We start from the raw sequence: 23,027 nt of genomic DNA, 5'->3' as shown, positions 1-23,027 counted from the left end.
AGGGGACGGAGAGCGACGGGGACGGCTATCTGGTGGCGTCAAACTCCGCTCAGATGCTGGCGAATCGCTGCGTCTGGTCTCGTGTGAGAAGTGATCCCTTGGAAGCAAATCGGTCGTCCGTAAGTCATACGAAGTACGGATTCTGGGTGGCGAGAACATCGATGGTCTTCGCCGTGATTGACAGGCTTGGCGACAATACCGAGCTATAAGGCCTGTGGAACCGCAGTTGTAGCACACGGGAGGGTCGCGGTTCACAGCGTCTTCCTCGAAACGAATGGTAGACGGCTGCGGGTGACGAGAAAGTTCGTTGTCATGCGGATAACGTGTCTCTGCTGCTTGCTGAAATCCGTTATATCTTTCATAAGTCGCGTCGTGGTAGTAGGGTCGGTGCTGCTCTTGTCGCGGCCTGACAGAAGTCGCAGGGCCTCGGGGTTAAAAACGCGGCTGCTCTCGTCGTGGCCGAGCGTCATAAGTAGGGCTTCGGTCGTAGGGACGTAGCTGCTGTCGGGGCGCGAGTTCATAATCTTCAGTGCCCCTTGCCGCAGGGTACGGGGAGAAGGATGCCACGTTTGGCTCAAAATCTGGTGGTAGGCGGAAGCTACGAGTGCCTGGATAGGTCACTTGTGCGTGCAGGCTGAGTTCTTCCCGAACTATTTGTCGGATCGTTGATGCAAGATCAAGGGGCTGGTTGCTGTCCACGCTTGAAACTGTCGTCACATTGGCTAGCCTGCCAAATTTCGGCGTTATGCGCCTCGTCTTTAGTTGCTCGAAAGTGTGACAGTGCCGAATGATGTCAGCGATGGAAGCCAGGTTGTCTTTTGCGATGAGGAAATTGTAAAGATCCTCGGCAATTCCTTTTAGGATGTGCCCTACTTTGTCTTCCTCGGACATTCCAGAGTCTACCATCCTACACAGTTTTATTACTGCCTCAATGTAGGTCGCGCAGGTTTTGCCTGGCACTTGCGCACGTTGCAGTAGCGTCTGTTCTGCCCTTTTCTTTTTCGTCGTGAAGTCGCCGAATCGCTCTTTGATTTCCGTAACAAATCTTCCCCATGTTGTGAATGTTTCCTCGTGGCTGTCGAACCACAACAACGCAGTATCCGTTAGAAAGAACACGACGTTCGAAACCTGAGAAGCGCTGTTCCACTTGTTGGCGGCACTCACCCGGTGATAATGGATGAGCCATTCCTCGACGTCTTCGTCCGATCATCCGGCGAAGGGACGCGCATCTCTCAGTTGCAGAACAGAACTTGTCGGGTCAGCAATTGGAATGGGCCGTTGATCGTCTGCGTCGTGGGACATATTCAGCTCCGGTGGATTCGGTGGGAGTCCAGCAAGGCGACGGCTCCGTCGAAGAACTTATGGTTCAGCCTCCGTCTTCGGGTGTCGATTACCCAGTACCTCCACCACAACTGTTACGAAGAGTTGCGAAGAAATTGTTTTATTTACAGGAGATGGGCGATGATCGTAGCGTGATCGATGCGCAGCCCGGCCTCTCAAACTCCTCGTTCTCTTCGTCTTCTCTTCTCTCTTCTTGTCCACGCCTTTCGTATCCGTTACAATATATATATAAATAAAGAAAGAAAGAGAGAGAGTAATAATATGTCGCTCACTACTTTGTCATACAGAGTGTCGTAACATGATGATAGATTGCAGCCCACTAGAGTGAAATGAGACGCTCGGACACGATAACAGTAGGAATACCATACTGGACAAGCGCGAACAACAGTTTATTTCACACAATCATTCAGTATGTACATATGCACTGGTATCAGCAACTCAAAACATGGCACGTGGTAAAAATGTTGCAGATAGCACGCAGCGTGAGAATCAATGTTATGCGAATCATTTTGCAGGCTATGCAGCATTCATTCGGGTTCCGCAGAGCGTTATCAGGTTGACCAATTTGCATGTGTAAATCCAGTATTTGTATGTATGTGACGCGAGCACAGCGAGTTTCAATTAACGCGAGCGACTGCCGCAAGACGACGACGATGATAACGACAATTCATGTGAATTCATGTGCATGGCTTGCAGGTGCGGCATGGGTAAGAAACGCAGGAACTAAATGTCCACTGACGGCTGCACGTAGTATCGCTTGTAGGATACAAACTAGTCACTTGACAGCGAAGCTGTAGGACAACCTAAAGGCTGCAGTGTGTTCTTTTATAGCCATCCGGACAAGTGGCGTGGTGCACTGCCCGCCTTGGCCGAGCCTGAATGACGGTGCCGTAGTAGAATTTGGTGCAGCATTGTCGCACTCGGACACTATATGCACCAGGAAAGGCCAGATGTCACTGTTCAACTAAAGAGCCTGGGAACGACGAGAGGGGTAGTGAAAGTCCGATACGGCCTACGGGCAGAAAGAGGAGCCAGCGCGTTGCTGTCCCGCATTCGGAAATCGACATTCGTAGGACACTTGCTTGTCAATTCGCCGTTGGAACGAACGTAAACACTGCCCGGCGTTCCTCTGCGGAGATGCCGGGAAGGTAGCGCGCAAGAATCGAATGGGATTACGAAGCTGGAATGACGAGGCAGCGATCATCACGGTATCACTAACGCGAACATTAACAATCGTCCCGAGTTGGTAGGCAACTTGGTCCACTGGGTCGGTATAAGCTCTTGTCGTTGTAAAAATGTTATGTCGTGCATGCGTGCATGTCATCAATTTTTGTCATTCTCGTCATGAATGTCATGAGATTCATGGGAATCATGACGTTACTTGACATTCAGTCATGACAATATATGCATGGAATATCTATGCATATCCGTGCCAATTACGCCATGACATGCATATGCGGCATGAACGATACGTCATGACATGCTTGTCATAACACACTTGTTCAGAGTATATCCCGTGGAAGAAATACATATCATGTCATTCACGCAGTAAGATCATGACGTCTCATCTATCACATTCGTATCATGGCAGGATTGCCATTTATGTCGGGTCCATTTTTAACCGTTATGTCTTAGGATATCTATTTCAAGTATAAATTACATGACATGCATCAGATGATTCACATGACATACATATTATGACGTGATTGCATGATTGACATAAATGACGTCAAGTAATGACGTCGTGTTCATTTCATTAGCAGTATATGTATCAGGACATGATATGATCACGCATGTCTCGTCAATAAATTCATGGCATGATGTACATGACATGTCATGCAATTTATACCATTCTTGTCATCAAACGCATGTCATTGATGGGGTGACATTTATGCAATATCATTCATGTCAGGTCATGTACGCCTGTTAGGCATTCATATTCAGATAACAGGGTGATCATTCTTAAGTTTTATGTAATTTAAAAAAAATAGCGTGTGGCACATAGCATAACTGTTGTCCTATAGCTGGATTACTCAATGAGGAGGAAAATATTATAACTAGTCGAAACACATATTCAACTTATTGCGAGGTGTTTACTAATTAACTTCTTAATTTATTACCTTACAGCACATATTCCAATTTAAGAATTTTAGCCGGTGCGCTTGCAACATGTGCCCACTCGAAATGAATTGCCAGGATGACACCAGATGACAGGTCATCCTCAGCCTGGTTACGCCCACTGCAGGGCAGAGGCCTCTCCCATACTTCTCCAACAACCCCGGTCATGTACTAATTGACATGTATTAATGAGAGGTATTATTTCCCAAAGGTTGGGAGGAAATACATGGGCGCTCCAGTTCATCTTGTGCTTCAACGCATGAAGAGCGTTTTGTTAGAAAGATAAGTGGAACAAATGTGCATTTTTAGGTCGAGTTTCATGGCACGTATCGCCGAACTGGCGTCATTCTGGAATTTCATTCCAAGCGGATATGTCTTGCAAACTCGACGGCTACCAATCGTAAATTGCAGTATGTGCCGTAAATTAGTTTATGAGAAAGCTTTTTAGTGAACTTCCGTGAATTATTTGAATATCTGTGTCGAGTACTCGTGCAAGCAATCGCTTATTTGAATAATCCAGCCCAACGAGTACAGTTATGTTATCTGCAACGGCATATTTAAAAAAGAATTTGTAAAACCTAAAAATGATCACGCTGTTTATCGAGTTAAAGAAAAGACCATGACGACATCGTCTCACTTATGCCAATTAGTCCATGACATAGATTCAATGAAACATAAGTCTTGTCAATGATCTCATGACATGTCATTCATGTTATATATCCATGCCTCCTCTCCTCCGTGTTTAGTGTAACATATAGCCAGATGAAGAAACTACCACGACGGCATCACAACGCAGGATGTTAGACAGACAGACAGACAGACAGACAGACAGACAGACAGACAGACAGACAGACAGACAGACAGACAGACAGACACAGACAGACAGACAGACAGACAGACAGACAGACAGACAGACAGACAGATAGATAGATAGATAGATAGATAGATAGATAGATAGATAGATAGATAGATAGATAGATAGATAGATTTAAAGCACCTGAACTTTGTAAACACTACACTGATTGAAAAATTACAGGTGATTCGTAAAAGAACATAGACTGGAGACCATTCATTTCGATCTCCACTCACATGCGTGTTATTGAAGCCTCCTATCATCTTTTCTCCGAGTAAATGTAACCCCATCCTGACTGAGTAGAATTGATGGCGCACTAACGCCCATGTAGTCACCAATCTGCCGCAATGTAAAGGCTTCAATTGTTTATCTTGTATCTTGAGATCGGGAAATGATGCTCGTGCACAGAAAAATTTATTGGCACTTGTACATACTGCTTTCAGGACAGCTGATTTGCTTGCAGTTACGACTGTGTTTGCGCATGTGCGTGTTCACGAGTCTCCTAGTGTTTCCTATATACTGTTTTCTACAGGAGAGTGGAGAACACTAAACTACCTGTCTATTGCATGGCAAAATTTTTTCACGTGCTTCACATCGCACTCTTCGTAATAGATTTATGCTTGTCGTTGTCAACTATATTACAAAGGCCAATTATCTTGTTAGGCACCGTAACACTATCAACAACCTTAGTTCTTCGGTGTGGTTACACTAAAGTAGCGACAGCAGTCCGCTGTTATGTCAAATTCAACTTTAAATTCTAGTTTATTTACCAGACAATATGCTCGAAGGTCCGCTGGGCTAAAAGCCATGAAAACGGCTTGACTTGGCCCAGGTGACCCGCCGTGGTTGCTCAGTGGCTATGGTATTAGGCTGCTGAGCACGAGGTCGCGGGATCGAATCCCGGCCACGGCGGCCGCATTTCGATGGGGGCGAAATGCGAAAACACCCGTGTACTTAGATTTAGGTGCACGTTAAAGAACCCCAGGTGGTCTAAATTTCCGGAGTCCTCCACTACGGCGTGCCTTATAAGCAGAAAGTGATTTTGGCACGTAAAACCCCATAATTTTTTTTTGGCCCAGGTGACCATTACATGGCAGCATCTACACAGTGCATGTGTTGAGATTGAGGTACGCCATGACAAAGGCAAAAATGAAGACATGCAGAGTACACTACATAATACAACACATTCACAAATCACACGAAGACACTTGAAATATTATGCACGTGGAAATGCATATGCAAATTGCAGTACATAGTACAACAGATTTATTAATCACTAAAATACACTGAAAATGCTGCAAAGACTGTTTAATGATTTTATTGACCGATTTTCCAGCACTATAGCAGATATCATGTATAGATATTGAATGTTTTACTCGCAAACAATACAACAAAAGAAAGAATGTAGCTGTTTTTTACTCCAACTGGTTGTGTTTTCATACGTGTTTAGTGTTATTGGGATGCTGTATGCCAAAGTTAGATGCTTATAAGTTGTACGAAATCGCCGTACAGTTCATATATGGGTGTTTCTTGTAGGCACTGTAATACGACGACGCTCTTGGCATGATAAGGCTGTAATGAGGTTGAAGAGTTCTGTGTCTGAAAAGTAGAGTGTCTTCAACAAAATATATAAGTAAACAAATCAAATAGATGAAAAGCTAATAAATAACTAAATAAATAATAAATAAAAAACCCTTCAAACGCTTTGCAGGTGGTTCCCAGACGTTCAATGTTTCCAGAGTAGCGAATTATACTTTTTTGTAGAACAAGAATTTTATTTCTGCTTGTTTTTGTTGTTTTGCCCCATATCAATGTAGAATGATTTATATGCAAGTTAAACAACGCCGGATATATTTAGAGTTTCGCCCAGAGTGCCAGCAGTGTACGGCAGCGAGACACGACTCCTGTTACAGACGAGGTTTTCCTACAGGGGTAGTTAAAGGCACACTAAAGCGGAACAATAAATCAGTTTAGGCTAATGGAGCATTGTTTGAGAACCCTGCAGGCAGTCATTTCAAAAAGATAGTTTGATTATTAGATGAGAAAATGAAGGTCCAAGTATCAGTATTTGATTTTCGCGCCGGAACCCCAGCGCCGGTATGTCAGCGTGACGTCAGGGATTCCAAAGTATGTTTTCGCATTTGGGCCGCATTGGCTGAATAAATGCTCCCAAAACTTGCTATGTTTAATATTTGGTTCCTTTAGAACACAATGTAGTCAATCTGTACCGCTATATATAATTAGTAGGCCCTGATACTGGAAGCTATCTATAGCGGTTCCACAGCCACCGTAATCCTCCACAAAGAAAGCAACAAAATCCCAATAAGGAAAGGCGTCAGACAGGGAGATATGATATCTCCAATGCTATTCACAGCATGTTTACAGGAGGTATTCAGAGACCTGGAGTGGGAAGAATTCGGGATAAAAGTTGATGGAGAATACCGTAGCAACTTGCGATTCGCTGATGATATTGCATTGATTAGTAACTCAGGAGACCAATTGCAATGCATGCTCACTGACCTGGAGAGGCAAAGCAGAAGGGTGGGTGGGAAAATTAATCTACAGAAAACTAAAGTAATGTTTAACAGTCTCGGAAGAGAACAGCAGTTTACGATAGGTAGCGAGGCACTGGAAGTGCTAAGGGAATACATCTACTTAGGGCAGGTAGTGACCACGGATCCGGATCATGAGACTGAAATAACCAGAAGAATAAGAATGGGCTGGGGTGCGTTTGGCAGGCATTCTCAAATCATGAACAGCAGGTTGCCACTATCCCTCAAGAGGAAAGTGTATAACAGCTGTGTCTTACCAGTACTCACCTACGGGGCAGAAACCTGGAGGCTTACGAAAAGGGTTCTGCTGAAATTGAGGACGACACAACGAGCTATGGAAAGAAGAATGATAGGTGTAACGTTAAGGGATAAGAAAAGAGCAGATTGGGTGAGGGAACAAACGCGGGTAAATGATATCTTAGTTGAAATCAAGAAAAAGAAATGGGCATGGGCCGGACATGTAATGAGGAGGGAAGATAACCGATGGTCATTAAGGGTTACGGACTGGATTCCAAGGGAAGGGAAGCGTAGTAGGGGGCGGCAGAAATTTTGGTGGGCGGATGACATTAAGACGTTTGCAGGGACAACATGGCCCCAATTAGTACATGACCGGGGTAGTTGGAGAAGTATGGGAGAGGCCTTTGCCCTGCAGTGGGCGTAACTAGGCTGATGATGATGATGAAGAAGATGCCATCAAAATGCAAGACGTCACAGCCCCCAGGTGCGAGAACTCAAGTAGGCGTCCCCACTCGTATTTCGTTATGGCGCTTTTTCTGGCTTACCAAACGTCTTACCGTTGTAGGAGTGGTATTTTTGATGTTGCAGTACGGTAATCTACTTATGGGGGGGGGGGGGAGGGGGGGCAGAAGAAGTCATTTTTCACTTTAGTGTCCCTTTAACGTAAGCATTCCAACTTAAGTTAGATGAAACGTAAGCCCCAAGGATTTTATGCATATCAACAATATCTATTCGCTGTGAATCAATAATTAAAGCTGGTGAGCAGTCACCGTTTTATCTTCAGCACGAGATATAAGAGCTTTAGTTTTATTTGGATTGATATTAATTCAATTATTTTTGAGGAAATCTCCGAAAGCACGTCGTTAGCATTTGTGCAAGCGACCCGAGCTTGTAGCATAACGGTAATATTTTGCTCGTTAGCTGATCTTTAGGTTACGGTCAGCATTAAGTTGTCACACTAGTATGCCGGAGACAAAGATTTATATCACGTTCTGCAGAATATACAAAGTTAGTTCTGTTTGCACCTCCTAAGCGCAAGAACAAAAAAGTTAATTATTGCCATACGTATCTGACGTAAACATGCCGCCAATACCCCCCGTGCTGACTTAGTGCGTGGCTACGATGTTGCGCAGATGTGAACCAAGTCGCGGGATCAAACTCCCGCCGCGGCGGCTTAAAAAAGAAGCGCAACTCCAGCGGGGTTTCATGGTTTCATGAGGTGTACACTGGAATCCTTGCCAGAAACAGGTACGGGGAAATCGTTTTGAGTCCACCTCCAGGGTGAATGCACACGTGTGCCTTGAAGACGAATGACGTCAAGAACGTGGGCATGTCATCGTGCGCTGAGAGGTGGTGAACGTCGCTTCTGGTGATTCACCCAACAACAACCTTGGGAAAAAGGAGTAGACAAAACTCTGTCTAAACATCAATGCGCTGCAGCACACAGATACACACACAGACATTCGCGCTCCCGTGCGCGCGCACACGCTAGCACAGGCCATGTGGGGGGACGGCCCCCTCCTCTCGCCGCTTCACATTTACCCTAAAGACCATTGATAAGGGTATTATATAAGGGGAGGGATATATGAATACATAATTTGCAGAATACATATTTGAACACGGTAACGACAACATAAAGAAATGAATAAAAACATCTACATCAGCAAAAGCGTTAAACACGTAAGTACGAAGCAAATAATGCAAACTAAAATTGCACGAGCAGATAAGTGAACTAATATAAGTGAGTTACATTTTGATAAGTGCGCAGTGGTACTCTTCATAAATGTACAAGGGCAAATGATGACGGTGATTGCATGGGGGAACTTGTTCCACTCTGTAGCGGCATGGCAAAAAAAAAAAGAAAGGAAATTCTGCCTGAAAATGCGAGGGCGGCCCACTTGAACAGTGCGCCGTGTACGATGGGATGTTCGGGCTGCCGGGAGAATATACGGTGGTTGTTAAGCGAGGTGTAATAAAAGTAATGGAAAAGTGAAAGGGTTTCAATGCGCCGTCGCATACAAGCAGTAAGTAAGCCCAATTCTTTTTTTAAGCAGGATATGCTCACGTCATATGAATAATTAAAATGAATTAACCTTGCAGCAATGCTTTGAATAGCTTCGAGTGCCTTGATGATATGCGCTTGGCGTGGATTCCATATGGCGGATGCATATTCCAATTTCGTTTCGCCCATTGACTGGTGGGCAGGTGACAGGAACCATCAAGCGGTTTGGGGACGCGTTTTAGATGACGCTAGACAAAACCGAGTTATTTGTTAGCAGATGAAAGTATGTTAGTGACGTGCGTGCGTCAGGATAAACCGTTAAATATTAGTGAGGTACTTGTAAGATTGCACAGCACACAGGAGAATGTTGTGTGTTTGTAAGGAAATGGATCGCAGTGATGACAAAATATAATTAGGTTGCATTTCTTTCGATTAAGTTCCGTTAGCCAATGGTCGAACCATTGCTGTAAACACTTAATGACCTTCTGAAGTAAGTTTAATTAGATGTGCTAGTAACGGTTCGATAAATGGTGCATTCGTCTGCGAACAAACGAACGTTGCAAGATATGTGCAGGGGTAAGTCATTGATGCATATGAAGAAGAGTAATGTAAACCGGAAGTCACTGGTAGGAGTTTAGATGCGCGGTTGTTAGGTGTAACCAACAGAAATCTGTTTTTCAGGAACGCTTCGATCCATCGCAGAATGTCAGGTTAAGATTCGCAAGAGAAAGCTTTACTAATAGACGTTGGTGTGGTACTTTGCCCGACGCTTTGGTAAAATCTATAAATATTGCGTCTGTTTGGACGCTACGACTTGTGTTGGTGTGAATAGCATGCAGGAAAGTGGCCATTTCTGTTTCGCAGGAAAAGCCTTTGGGGAAACCACGCTATGAAGAATGAAAGTGCTTATTTGAGTCAAGAAATTTCATGATTTCTGCGTAACCAGACCTATTCCATGAGCTTACAAGGTACACTAGGTAATGAAATGACGCGATAATTAGGCGAGCAATTCCTGTCGCCTGCTTTGTGGATGGGAACAACCTTCTCCACTTTCCAGTGATATGGCATTTAACCACTTGAAAGTGAGTTCGAGAAGCAACCAACACAGGAACGCCGCGGAGCTATCTTTGGTATGTTTCAACAGTTTCGAATTAATGTTGTGCATGCCGGCTGACATTATGAGTTTAACTCTGTTGACTAACGATGAAATACTATCTGGGAAAAAGGCGGTGGCTGACATAAGTCTTGTTGCTTAAGTACGTGAGGAAAGAGGGGACCTGACAGCTTTTTATGGGAATAGGCAGACCAAAGCTGCCGTAAAAATGTTCACACAATCTACGTCATGTACTGTTTCACCTTCTTCATTGGTAATTGTTAGAGTGTGCGTTTAGACTCGCCGCGGTGGCTTAGAGGCTATGGTGTTCCGCTGCTAAACGCGAGATTCCGGGATCAAATCACGGCGGCCACATTTTAGTGGTGTTGAAATGCACAAACGCCCGTATCCCGTGCATTGGAGACACCTTCCGCATCTCCTGAAGGTTAAAATTAACCTGGATTTCTCCCAACTACGGCATGCCGTATATTCAAACCATGCGTTTGGCAGATAGAGCATCAAAGTTCAATTCAACACTGTGGGTTTGTCGAGGGCTTATCCCCTACGAGAATTTTTGTGTGTTTTATTGAATAAAGCTTCCGAAGGTTGTCGCTATAAAATGCGTCTTTCGCCTTGGAAATTGGTGATAGGTAAGTACGTTCGGTCGCGTAAATTTTTTTTCCGATGCACACGTGCTCCTCCTGCATTTTGCGGCGCTATACATGTTTGTTTTTGTTTTCTAGTCCCTTTATTGAATTGTTAAATCATGCCTTTTGTTCATGCATTTGAAAGGTAATTTTTGGCATGAATTTATCGGCTAAGTTGTTGATTGTCTCTTAAAATATCAATCAATTTACACGAATGACGCGGTTATGAAACGACTCTTCGAAGAAAGGCAGGGAATTGTGTAAGTGTTTTGATAGTGCCTGATAGTTACCTCGGTCGTATAATGGACAGTTTTTTCGCGCTTCTGCCTCAGAGCTCGAGCAAAGCGAATAGGTGCATGGATGCCCTTGTGATCACAAATTTTTTGAAGAGGGATGGATGACAAATTGTCTTTATAGTTGACGAGCACTAAATCCAAATGCTTGCAGTTTCTTGGGCTAGGCGTGTTGGCTCCAAAAGGAGTTGAGATTAAAGTTGACGCAAACTTCTAAGAGGACTGTCGTTTCGGTTCGGTTTACTGGAAAACGTACCGTGTTACACCAATCAATGTCTGGGAAATTAAGGTCTCCAAAAAGATGAAGGTAGCCACTAAGATTGCGAGAGCAAACCACACTTAGTGAATCCTTTCGATCATGAGCGAAGGTGGTGGTGGTGGTATTGCATCAGGCGTGGCTAGCCTGGCATACGAGTCGGGAATTGTTTTGCCTGAGCCTCCTGTGAGTCGAGATCAGGGGTGTGTAATCAAGTGTCGGTGAGCCCCGCGTCTCGCAGAAGGGCGATTCGCGGCCGTTGCACACTCTTCGCGATTTCCTAAGGCTCTCCAGCAAAAGGACGTCTTCAGTGGTCCTACACGTAAGAGAAATGTTTTGTAGGCTGTCGATCATCGCTTTTCTTTTTGTGTCGAACCGCGGGCATAGCAAAATGAAATGTTCAATGACACCGATATCACCACAGGAGGCACAGACGGGGAAACGTAACGTCCAGTGTTGAATAACCAAACCGCGTTGTACGCGGAGATGGTACTGATTCGGTGCAACAGCGTCGATTCCTCGGGAGTAAGTCCATGGATCACATAGGCTTGGTGTAGAGTCTTCCGGATAATCCTGAAGTGATTGCGGATAGCATTCTTAGGGTTCTGAAAAATGTTTAGCGCTCGTCGGCCCTATTGCGAGGTGGGTAATAACATGCACCTAAAATATAGGATTATGGTGTGGCATGCATGGATGGAAACAACTTTATTGAAAATCCGGCAAGGTTTAACGAACCGGGCTCAGGTCTTCCATGAGGAACTTCGAAGCCTTGCCTCGTCGCTGCATCTCGGGCCCGCTGGACTGCCCACTACTGTGTCTTGAGGTTGGAGCTGCCCAGAGCGGCGGCCCACTTCGACATTGCATATAAGAACAGAATTGATAATTCGGATATGATATTGATAACAGAGCATGACAACTGGTGACTAACTTCATAAAGCGGCAGTCACTTAGGTATCCTTTAGTGAACTTAATGCGAAAGCATTGTGACTTCTCTATGTTATTACCATTAAATACTTCATAAGTGCTACAACGTGCTTTCGTTTCGTTATTGGCCTTCCTTTCTCTGTGTTCATTATCCACCAGACGTTAACCATTCAGAACTTATCGCCAAGTGCGTACGAGTTCATATTGTCATTGCTTCATTATATGCTTTATGATGTGGGACATGACGTGACCTTATACATGATCTCGGAACCAATTTCACTTTCAGTTATCATGTGGTCATGAAAACGTCACGTCATACCCTGTGGTGTGTTCGTAACAAATATACCTTAATCCACATTGATTTAATATGTACCATCTTTAACCTACATTATTCCACTTTAACCAGCCTTCATCCACTCTAATTCACCTTCGTTCACATTACTTTACCTTAATTCACTGCACTGCACCTTAAGTCACTTTACTCAGCGTCACAGCCAGATGGCTGTGACGTGACGTGTGTAATGACGAACGCACTAGGCGCACCTTTAGTCAGTCAAAACCGTGGAGCCGGCGCGGCGTTGGGGAAGCGTGCTCGTATCTCACCCAGGAGGCCCGGGTTCTTTCCCACCCTGACCAATAAGTGCCAAATTTTCTTTTCAAAGCTATTAATTTACTTTGTTTTCAGGAACCTCCTTGGGAAATTTGTCGTTAATCCGAGCATGTTCTGACGTTTTTTTTCCCTTTGCGCCGTCCACCATCTTTGGTACTATCGCTTGGTCACGCGGGATTTTCTGCCTCGTAGGAAGTATAATTCTTTCGCATTAAAGAATGATTGTTTGGATTGAGCTTCAGGAGCGCGGGTTCAGAGCGAGCGTGGAGGTTTTGGGCTGACGTTTACCGTCTGTGTGTCTTCAACACGTACGAAATGATGAATTAGTGGACGTGTCTGCAGTTCACCCCCGTTGGAATCCGCTTGCCACTTCTAATTACTGAACCGTTGAGATTCTGCTCAACAGCACACCGCCGTAGTTTTTTACCTACTGCGACTGCAAAACAAAGCGAACAGAAGCATGTTTTGCTTACTCCTCCCTGAGACAAAATACAGAGAAAAGGAAAGTACTTTTGCAGACGCTGAAAATATCGCTTAAGCTACTTCACATCCCAAAGCTGTTCTTTCCGTTATTTTATTTTAAATCTGAGCCTTGACTCCACACTCACCGCGATATCTACGCCACTTAAACCTGCTCTGTCGCGATTCTCCTGCTCGCCTGAGGTGCTGGAACCCGCTGTCTACCTAACGTCTCACCCCGCAGACGCCGACCTGTGTAACGAATGAAGAGATTACTAAGAACCAGAAGAGTGGTCACATGGTGCCCCCTAACAGCCGCGACTCGCGGTGCCTAGAAGCAATGGTGGGCTGTCAGCCGCAGACCGCTATTTCACCTCCGAGCAACGCCCCTGACGCCTTCGAGCGCGTTACTGCATCTTCCTGCGGAGAGTAAACGTTGCGGTGAGACCACTGGTCAACCCCGTAGAAAAAACGCGCACCCTTTAATCTATTTCCGCACCCGCTGCGTGTCCCGCTGGCCCGGAGAAACGGTGAAATCCATGTTTTTATCCATGTCAAAGTGTGTCATCGTCATTCCTAGTTTAGCGGCACCGTCACACTGGCGTCTCGTTCCTGTCCGGTGGACCAGTGAAGAATGTTCCGCTTTGTTACTACACCCCAATTTTCATGTGGGGCTTTCTCAGACCCTCCTAATACAAGGAACAGTCCTGCTGGAAAACCTGTCACTGATAAACATTTTCGTGAAGTTCAAAACGCGGCCTAAATAAAGTGGGAGCCTGTAGTGATCAGCTCCAGCCGTGTGCATTTCAGTTTGTTGTCTTTCAAGTCTTTACACAGCTACGGCAGAAGTCGTACTGGCGTTAACACAAATCGTCAGTTTAGTGTGAGAAATACGCTATTCACTACAACAATACAGTAAAAAGCACACTTTGCTTGCTGTGGTGGCATGGTGGCTTTAGAGTCCTGCTGCTAAGACCAGGCACGCGGGATCACAGTCTGGCAGCGGTGGCCGAAGTTCGATGGGGGCGAAATTCAGAAACGCACCTGTAGGGTACGTTCGGTGCATGTTGAGGATCCCCAAGTGGTCAATATTATTCAGCATTCCCCTCACTACGGCGTGGCTTATAATCATTTCGGGATACTAGAACACCACGACCGCGGACTACACCATTCTGACTCCACTGCAGTGGTCTGGGGAAGGCGCAGGTCATCAACAGGAGTGTTGCGCTTTGGTGCCGCTAGGCCGCCTCGCTGGAGGCGTGAAGTGAATCATCTCTACTTTCGTTTTCGCTAAAAAAAAGAAGAAATATGACACTCTTATCTAGGTAGTGGCTTCGCATAATGTGACAGTGGACATCGCCTCGCGTCTCGCGTGTTTCTCAACAACGGGAAATATTGACCTTCGAGGCGACTCGTTCATTGTTGAGGCCCGGCGTCGATGGAAGTGTGAACCGTACGAGTATGGTCTGTACGCGTTGGTGAGCTAGTTTTTTCTATAGGTCGGGGGACTCCCTGTAGTTTGAAGTGGTTCGTGAACAGAAGAATTTTCGACGCCTCAGCGATGAAATACGTCTGGGATCAAGAGTCTAATCAACACGTTAAACATCCGCTAGCCGAAAACTTAGAGAAATAAGGGATTTGAGACATAATAAAAATTTGGATGTTTTGTAGTACCAGTAGTAATTTTAAGGATCTTGAAGCTGAATATGCTACAGGGACACCTGAGTCAAGCTGTCTTCGTGCTTTTCATGCCACCAAATGCGGTTCCCTTGAGGAAGAAGTCAACGTTGTTCGATGCGATGGTCTTACTCCAGCCGTTGGGCCGGCTGGCTCGTTGGTAGACGCTGAGCCATCCGTTCGCATCTTCCCTGGCTTTAACAACGAAGGTTCATGGCTTCATGTAGGGCTACCACGGGACGCCAAAAGAATGTGGCAAATTGACGCCATCGTAAGCGATCTCTGGTAGATCCAGATTACTTGTATGGCTGGTAAACCAAGTAGACCAAGATGACCAATCCGGCTACTTCGGCGAAGCTCCATTGATTGCACCTACACGGTTGTTTCGTCGCTGTTATTCGGAGGCACCGTTGTTTCACCTCGAACCGCCACGAAACATGTTACGATGAGGTACATTTACATATGTATGGATTGATGAAAACAAGGAAAGTGTGGCCGTGCTGACACTCACCCGCTTCAAATTAAAGAGCACTTGATCCTCCTCCTTAGCTCGCTGTCGCTCTAGTGCGGCAACAATAAGAATAGTGCCGGTGGTTGTGGTGGTGGTGGTGCTGGTGCTGCTGCTAATAATAACAATGATAATAATAATAATAATGATAATAATAATAAGTACACGAACTCATCCACAGTTCAACAAAAGAAGAGCATGCATTGTGAAATGCACTACACAAGCGCATTATAAAAGTGCGTCGATAAAAATTCTGTTTGGCTTTTCAGGGAAATGCTTTTGAGGGGGCTGCAAGCCCAGCTTAACATGCCCCCAACTTGGGGATTCATAATGGTCTACCTAAATCATAATCACTAGTGGTTTACAATGGAGGCACTCAAAGCCTTGGATATCCTGTCGGCTGTCTCTGTTGTCGACTATTTTTTAAATACGGCAAAAAAAAATACTGTGAGGTGATTCTGTCTGCCATTGAACGACAGGTGTTGTACAGGACGTTTAAATGCCTGAAATGTGAGAAAGAAAGTGAGTGAACTCATAAAATACAAGTATTACTGTAAGATCAGTGTTCGTAATCGAGAAATCTTCATATAATTAAAGGTGGTAAAAGGAAATGGGAAGGGAAAGGGGGGAAAGCCTATTAGGAATCTAATTGCATGAATATCCAGGCCGCATGGACCCATCTCTTAGAAAAAAGTACAACTGTAACAGGTATGCCCTTGCGTTCCTTAATTATCTGCCTGTAAGACAAACCTGGATAGGCTGACGAGAAACGAATCAGCCGCAATGGTCCCACGGCTTTTCTGTGTGACGTCGGGATACAGAAACTGACCTACACTGTGGTTAGAAGGCCGGTCAAAGCAGTTCAACCGAGATTCCTCGAACCTGATACATTCGCTTCTCACAGACAAAGCTCACCACCTTGCGGTCTCAGTGTTCTAATTTCGGGTGCGAACGGCTCGCGTGCCTCGTTAACAATAGCCCGACTTTCAGTGGCACAGTGCTAACAATAGCTTCAACGCTCGAACGAGACTATGATGGATGAGCATGCCTTTGTTGAAACGAAGGCGCGGTCATTTTCACTGGTGTGTGAAATGCGAAACACCGCGGCGCGTCAAAGGCGAATCAACACTCTGGTGCCCAAGCTAAACTGATGTGAGCCTAGAGGCAACTAGCAGTCGGCGCGGTGAAAGACCAACTGGCAGTTACGCTTCGAAGGTAATTTTGCTGCTGCCGAAAAGAGGAGGTCACTTGTTTGTTTTGCTGATGGAAACGAGCGGGAATATCAATTTACATATTCTTTGTTGCAGACTACGAAGAAATCGAGCAGCTCCAGTATTTTCTATCTGAATCTCTCTCTCTCTAAGGAAATTCGTTTGTAAAACAACAGATTAGGAGGTAACCTGTCAGCATAACCATTTTATTGAACGAGCAGCTAATGCATATAATCGACATATTTGGTAACTAATTTGGTTACTTAATATAAGGAAGCAAATAACCGTGCGAGTTCACATCACCACAAAAGCCTATTATGCGTCTTAATAAAAGCAGTTTTCATTTTAGCGTTGCAGAAGGATGTCTGCTAACATCTGTAATTGATGTTTTTTCTACACAGTGCGACAACAGATAAATCGATATAATGAAAGTTCTGTGTATATTTTGTTCTTGTTTCCTTTTCAACGGCACACCCGTTCTTCTTTGGTCTCTCCCTCATCATCATCATACGAATCGTGGTTGTTATCCGGCTTCCGTTGAAAGGTCAACCTCATGTAGCTTCACTTTCAGCACATCAGGAAGGAAAACGAATCTTGCGCTACCACAGGCATGTTGAGATATAACACAAGTGCCTTCAGCAATGTGCCCTTGGGAGTCGCAGATCCACAATACTGTGCTAAATAACATATTTGCCACTAAAGCGACACAACAAACGGTGGAATCCATCTCACGACCATGGTGGACGGTCATGTGTTGACCGTTGGATCAATGCAGAGACGCAATACACTGCCACCGCTGAAACGAGTCATGCATAAGGGGTGTGCTGCAGCGGCAATGCTCTTTCGCACTTTGTTAGCAACGCTCGGCGTCTTCTACTGCCGCCACCGCGAAGCCTGCGCGCGACGTCCGAAATGCTTGGCACTCCAGTGCGCACGAACACTTAGAGACGCGTCATCCGGCAACCGGCATCCTATCTCCCACAGTGTTCTGTATATGCTGCGCCATTCAATGGTGCTGCCGAGAAGTTCACGCGTGGCGGCCGAGACGAGATGTGTGTCGGTGCGTACGAACGCTCAGAATTGTTCCCTTTCTCGCCGTGCACACAGTGGCACATACTCAGTGGCCAAAGATGGCGAGAGATACATTGAATAGCGGCATATACCCAGTGCATTCATGGCGCAGCTCGCTAAAGCGAATGAGTGAACGGCGTTCACTGAAAGCGGCACATGTCGAGTGCATTGGGGGAGAAAGAAGAAGACGGCGTTCCTAACGGTTGCTTTTTTTCATGTTCTCTGCTTCAAAGGATTTATCGACCACTGGCCGATAAATATTTGGCTGATTGACCAGTGGCCGATTTATCTACCACTGGCTGAGATGATCCTAAGGCTTCAGCAAGCAGCAATGACTACCTTGTTGTGCGACTTTGTCTTCTTACCGGTAAGCTGGCTGTGGACTCCGGTTGTCGGCATGCTGACTTAAGTGGTCCAAGAGCCCATGACTTCGGAGAGGCACCTTCGGAACGTTATTGACCTGAAGGAAATAAGTTCCATCGGTCAATTTCAGATGTCGCACGTGTGGATGGTGAAGTGCAAATCATCAATCATAATATCAAAGCTATAGACACTTGCGGGGAGTTATCAGTGAAATGTAGACGCTCCAACGTTATTGATCCTGAGCCTGCGGAAGTTAAAATGAAGCTTTACGGCTTCCTGAGCGTTTGCAAGATGACTACATTCGAGAAGCGCTCCAGGCTTACAGGAAAGTGATGTCTATATCAGCAGAAAACTGGAGAGTATCGGAAATGGAACAAATGCGTACCTTAAATTCTGATGTGGTGGTGACTCTTGGCGATGAAGTCGGCGTGAGGGATGTTCCACATCTACTACCTGCCTGTCGAGTGTAAAGCCTCGTGTTGATTGCAGGCTGGCCCCCGCTTTGTGTGCACTGCAACAAGGTTGGGCACATTCGTCGAAACTGCAGAACTCCACGTTGCGAAGCCTGCCGGCGCTTTGACCACACAGCTGAAGAATGTGCCGTCACATGCGCCGATAGGTTACGACACCGAACAAGGCCTCCTGATGAAAGCTTGCAAGAACACATAATGGATGGTACGAAGGTTCTCGGCGCGACTGGAGACGTTCCCTCTTCCGCGGAGACCAGCTGTTCGGATTGCGAAGATCCCTTCTGCACTTTAGAACACATGCTCTGGCGGTGTCCCTCGTTACGGGACCACGATCATCTCACCACGGAGGAGGCGCTCGATATCTCCAACCTCGCCGCTCAGCTACGGGTCGTCCAGAGGGCTCGCGGCGCGGTGGTCAGGCACGGCCTGCTCGTCCCGACGTGGGAGCCGCCCGCAGTGGCTGCTCCGTCGTAAGGGAGGTTCGGAGTCGCTCCTCAGGACCTAAATAAAGTTAATTGCCTGCCTGCCTGCCTAGGTGGCCTGAGTCATTTTTTGCTCCATTCCATTGATCCTTCCGTTCCGTGTCCCAAAGGAACCCGTAGGCCATCTAGGTTTCAACAGGTGACTTTCTGTTGATACAGAAACTTATGTGCGCTTACCACAACCAAGTTGTCGGCTCCCAAACCACCGACGCAATATTTTGTCAAAAAGCCTCCAACTGCCGACACACGTCCGCCGGAGTTGTATACAAAAGTTGACAATCACTTTATCATGGCAAGAACCCTACGTAGCTTTGCATTCAGCACATGCAAAAGGAAAACGAATCTTAGGCAACCCCACACATTGAAATACAACACAATTGCCTTCGGCATTGTGCCATTGGGAGTCGCGTGTACACACCACAGTGCTAAATTACATCCTCGCCATTAAAAAAAATACAAAAGAGAAACCCGTACGGGTTTCTCTTTTGCATACTCGCATACGCTTCCTGAGGAGCTCGTATGGGTTTCCTTTGCAGCTTCGTGCTACATTAGGGTGAATGACAACTTTTCCCTTCCATTATACTTCCTCCACCTTGCGACATTCCACGGAACTGATTTGCGTATTCTGTTTCCTGGTGCTTCGAGTTGATTAATTAGCTCTCGCACTGCGATCTGCTACCCTCCTGGTTAGTTCAAATGGTCGAGGGACCGCCCCGTGAAGGTGTTATTCCCGGGTTCGAATCCTGGACCAGGACTAGTTTGTCCTCAACTGCGAAGCTTGCTTTTTGAGAAACCCCTATGGGTTTCCTTTGTAGCTTCCTGCTACATTCGTATGGATCGAAATTTTTCTCTTTCATCAATTTAGCATACGCTAAAGAGGAGAAATCGAAACCTCACGAGACGTTCATTACATTACTTCACATTTTCATTCGAATGCGTTACTTCCTATTACTTGTACTTTCCCACCAAAGGTCGTGGGCACGAGTGTCTTAATAACGTCACCTTAACTAATTGTGCCCTAGTTAACTTCACCCTAATAGAACGTCATAGATCGGGGGCTCGACTTTCACGAAATGCCGTGGGCTCGAGTGCCCTAATTGACTTCCTATTGACATGTGCACTTGTATATCTGTTTCGGTTGACCGCTTCTCACCGTCTAACTAATGTTATCGCTCAGTGCGGAATGCGTCCGCGAGCATCGCACGTTTCTCGAATGTTATCGATTGTTCTTCCTGCTGTCTGTTGTCCCCCAGGCTTACGTAATCTGATTGCAAGTGCTACGCGATTTGTGTAAAACTTTCCGGAAGACACGCGAACACCAGCGATTACTCTGGAACCTTCGATGGCTCATTCATAAGTGCTGACGCGCTTGACCCGCTGATCAGATTTTCGACGATTGCCGAACGTGTTCGCCGCTTTCGTTGAGCTTGGAATGTAGCCTGTGTTTCTAGGCACAGGTTCGCCCAATAAAGTTAGTTTCGCCATTAACAGTTGTGTTGCTGTGTCCTCAACCGTCACTACCACGTGACAATATTAATTACTTGTGCCTTAATTTACTTTTCCTTAACACGAAAGAGCGTGCGTTCGACTCTCGGCCATCACGACATCAAATGGAATCCAACTTGGAGAGATCGGCTCCCCTATATCTCCATGTGGGGTCGTGGGTTCGAGTCCTTTTATTAACTTCGCTTAATTAATACCAAAGGTCGTGGGTTGGACTCCCTCCAGATTCACGGGCTCTCGCCTCGACCTTCAGCATCTCAAACGGAATCCAACTTGGAGATATGGCCGGTTTATCAATGTTTCCAAGTGGGTTAGAATCCCACCAAAGGTCATGGGTTCAACTCCCTATGAATTTTGGCGCCATGAATTTTGGTGCCATAACGCCGGACATCCGATTTTTCGTCCCATGAGCCGTCCGTGGCTTTCGCCTTAATAATTACTGGAGGGAACTCTGAACCAAGTATCTACACGAGCTGCAAGCTGGAAACCCGCAAATAGATGCAAAGTGCCTGGAGCTGCCAGTCGCGCGGCGATTTCGTGTGCATTTGCGGGCCTCTATCATGCTCGGAAAAACTTTTATGTAGCACGTCTCGAGCAACAAAAAGCAGTATCGGGAGTTTTCCTGTCGCTGTACAATTTTCTCATTGATACTTTTCCTCTAACTATAATATTAGAGAGGTTGTTGAACAAACTAGGGCTAACGTAATTAGGTAGAATGAAAAATAAATCTGAGTATCTCCAAGAGACAGCAAACAACATTACTTTAGTTCTGTCCAGCTACGTAGCATTCGCATATTTTAAAACTCTGGCTAACATTAGCTGGGACGCCTTCTATATTTACCACGCAGAATCCCACGACCTTGTTTTGAAAACTACTATTTTGGAACGACTTTTTTGCCATTTCAAGAGCATCTGCCGCAACGGGCTGACGGCTAATTCACTTAAGTCAATAAAACACCGGAAATGTACCAATCGGTGTAGTAGTTTCACGGCAAATAGTCTTTTTCTGTCCAAAAAGGCTGCCATATTTTGAACGTTTCCATAGACTGCGATACTTAGAACTTCGCACGCAGTGGGAACGTGTTTTCGACCGTACGTAAGGGTGCCACGTGTAGGAGATGTCGGGCTAGGGGCGTAGAACCTATTTGCATACTAATTATTCGTGAAAATAACGCTCTCTCATAGAAAACGCGCACGTTTGTGCGGCCGGTCACAAGAGGCGCTCTTTGACGATGTCTCTAATTCATGTTTATGTATGGCAGCGAACCTCGACTTCTAAAGGCAAAGATCCAAGGCAGCAGCAAAAGTTGCCCGTCTCGGCTGGCTTCGGAGGTGTTCTTTATCAAAAATACTGCATCTATTTGTATTAGAGAATGCTCACTAAGCTTGCTTTGGTCTGAGTACGAATTCATGCAATCCCTTCTTTGATACGCGCGAGCTTTGTGTCGCTGTCTCTTCCCTAATGATGCAATGTTGCGACGGCGCGCATGCGCTACAAATTGTACGAAAATGGGTGGGTGACCTGCTAATAAACAGCTGCTAGCAGCGCCCATCCTTGCCCACTCTGTTCTTTTGTGCCCGTATATTAATTTGCGCTAAAGCACCACAATTATTTGGTGGCAGAGGGTGCAAAGAAAGAAAAAACGTCTATTTGCGTTAGCTCAACGATTAACAACTATCATTCACAAACACATCTATAGGTTTAAAGGTTCCGGCGTTTAGTCCTACGGAACCGCTTGTTACTACTAGAAATAACTGGCAGAACCCCAGTGACAAATGGTGCGACAACGCTTGGAAATTCGGCGTAACGCATGGAGATTCCCTGACTATCTGAAGAAGCAGGTTGCACGCAGCCGAAGACACCCGCTTTCCTTGAACTTTTTTACGCATATGGGGCCGAATTCAAAAAAAAGATTTTGTGGATTCCCTACACCTTTGGCAGGTTGCGTTCACTAAATGCATTTGCAACATAGTGATTGGTTTAAATATACAGCAGCTGCATATGCACATTTTTACGTATAAGGGCCTTGATTGAAAACGCGCGTACTTCGCCGACGGCAGATAGGAAACGCCGATGCGTCGAAAGGAGCACGCCTCTCAGATCCGAGGCGGCAAAACACTGCAGCAATTGCCACCATCACCTGCGCTTTCTATTTTTGGGTACTTTAATGAAGTATTAACTGGTGTAACACCTTCTTCGTGGTCGTCAACCTTCATCGCTGCATGACAACCTGTGACTTGGGATAGGCGGGGTCTGGAGCCGCAAACAGGATGTTCTGTTTTCACAACGGTCTTGATCCACGCTCTAGACGTCGTTTGGCTGCTTGTAGGGACGAGGACACATCATACTGCTGCAT

Source organism: Dermacentor andersoni, chromosome 10 (assembly GCF_023375885.2).
Source record: "Dermacentor andersoni chromosome 10, qqDerAnde1_hic_scaffold, whole genome shotgun sequence".
NCBI classification, from domain to species: Eukaryota; Metazoa; Arthropoda; class Arachnida; order Ixodida; family Ixodidae; genus Dermacentor; species Dermacentor andersoni.
Note: the sequence above shows the minus strand (reverse complement) of the source record.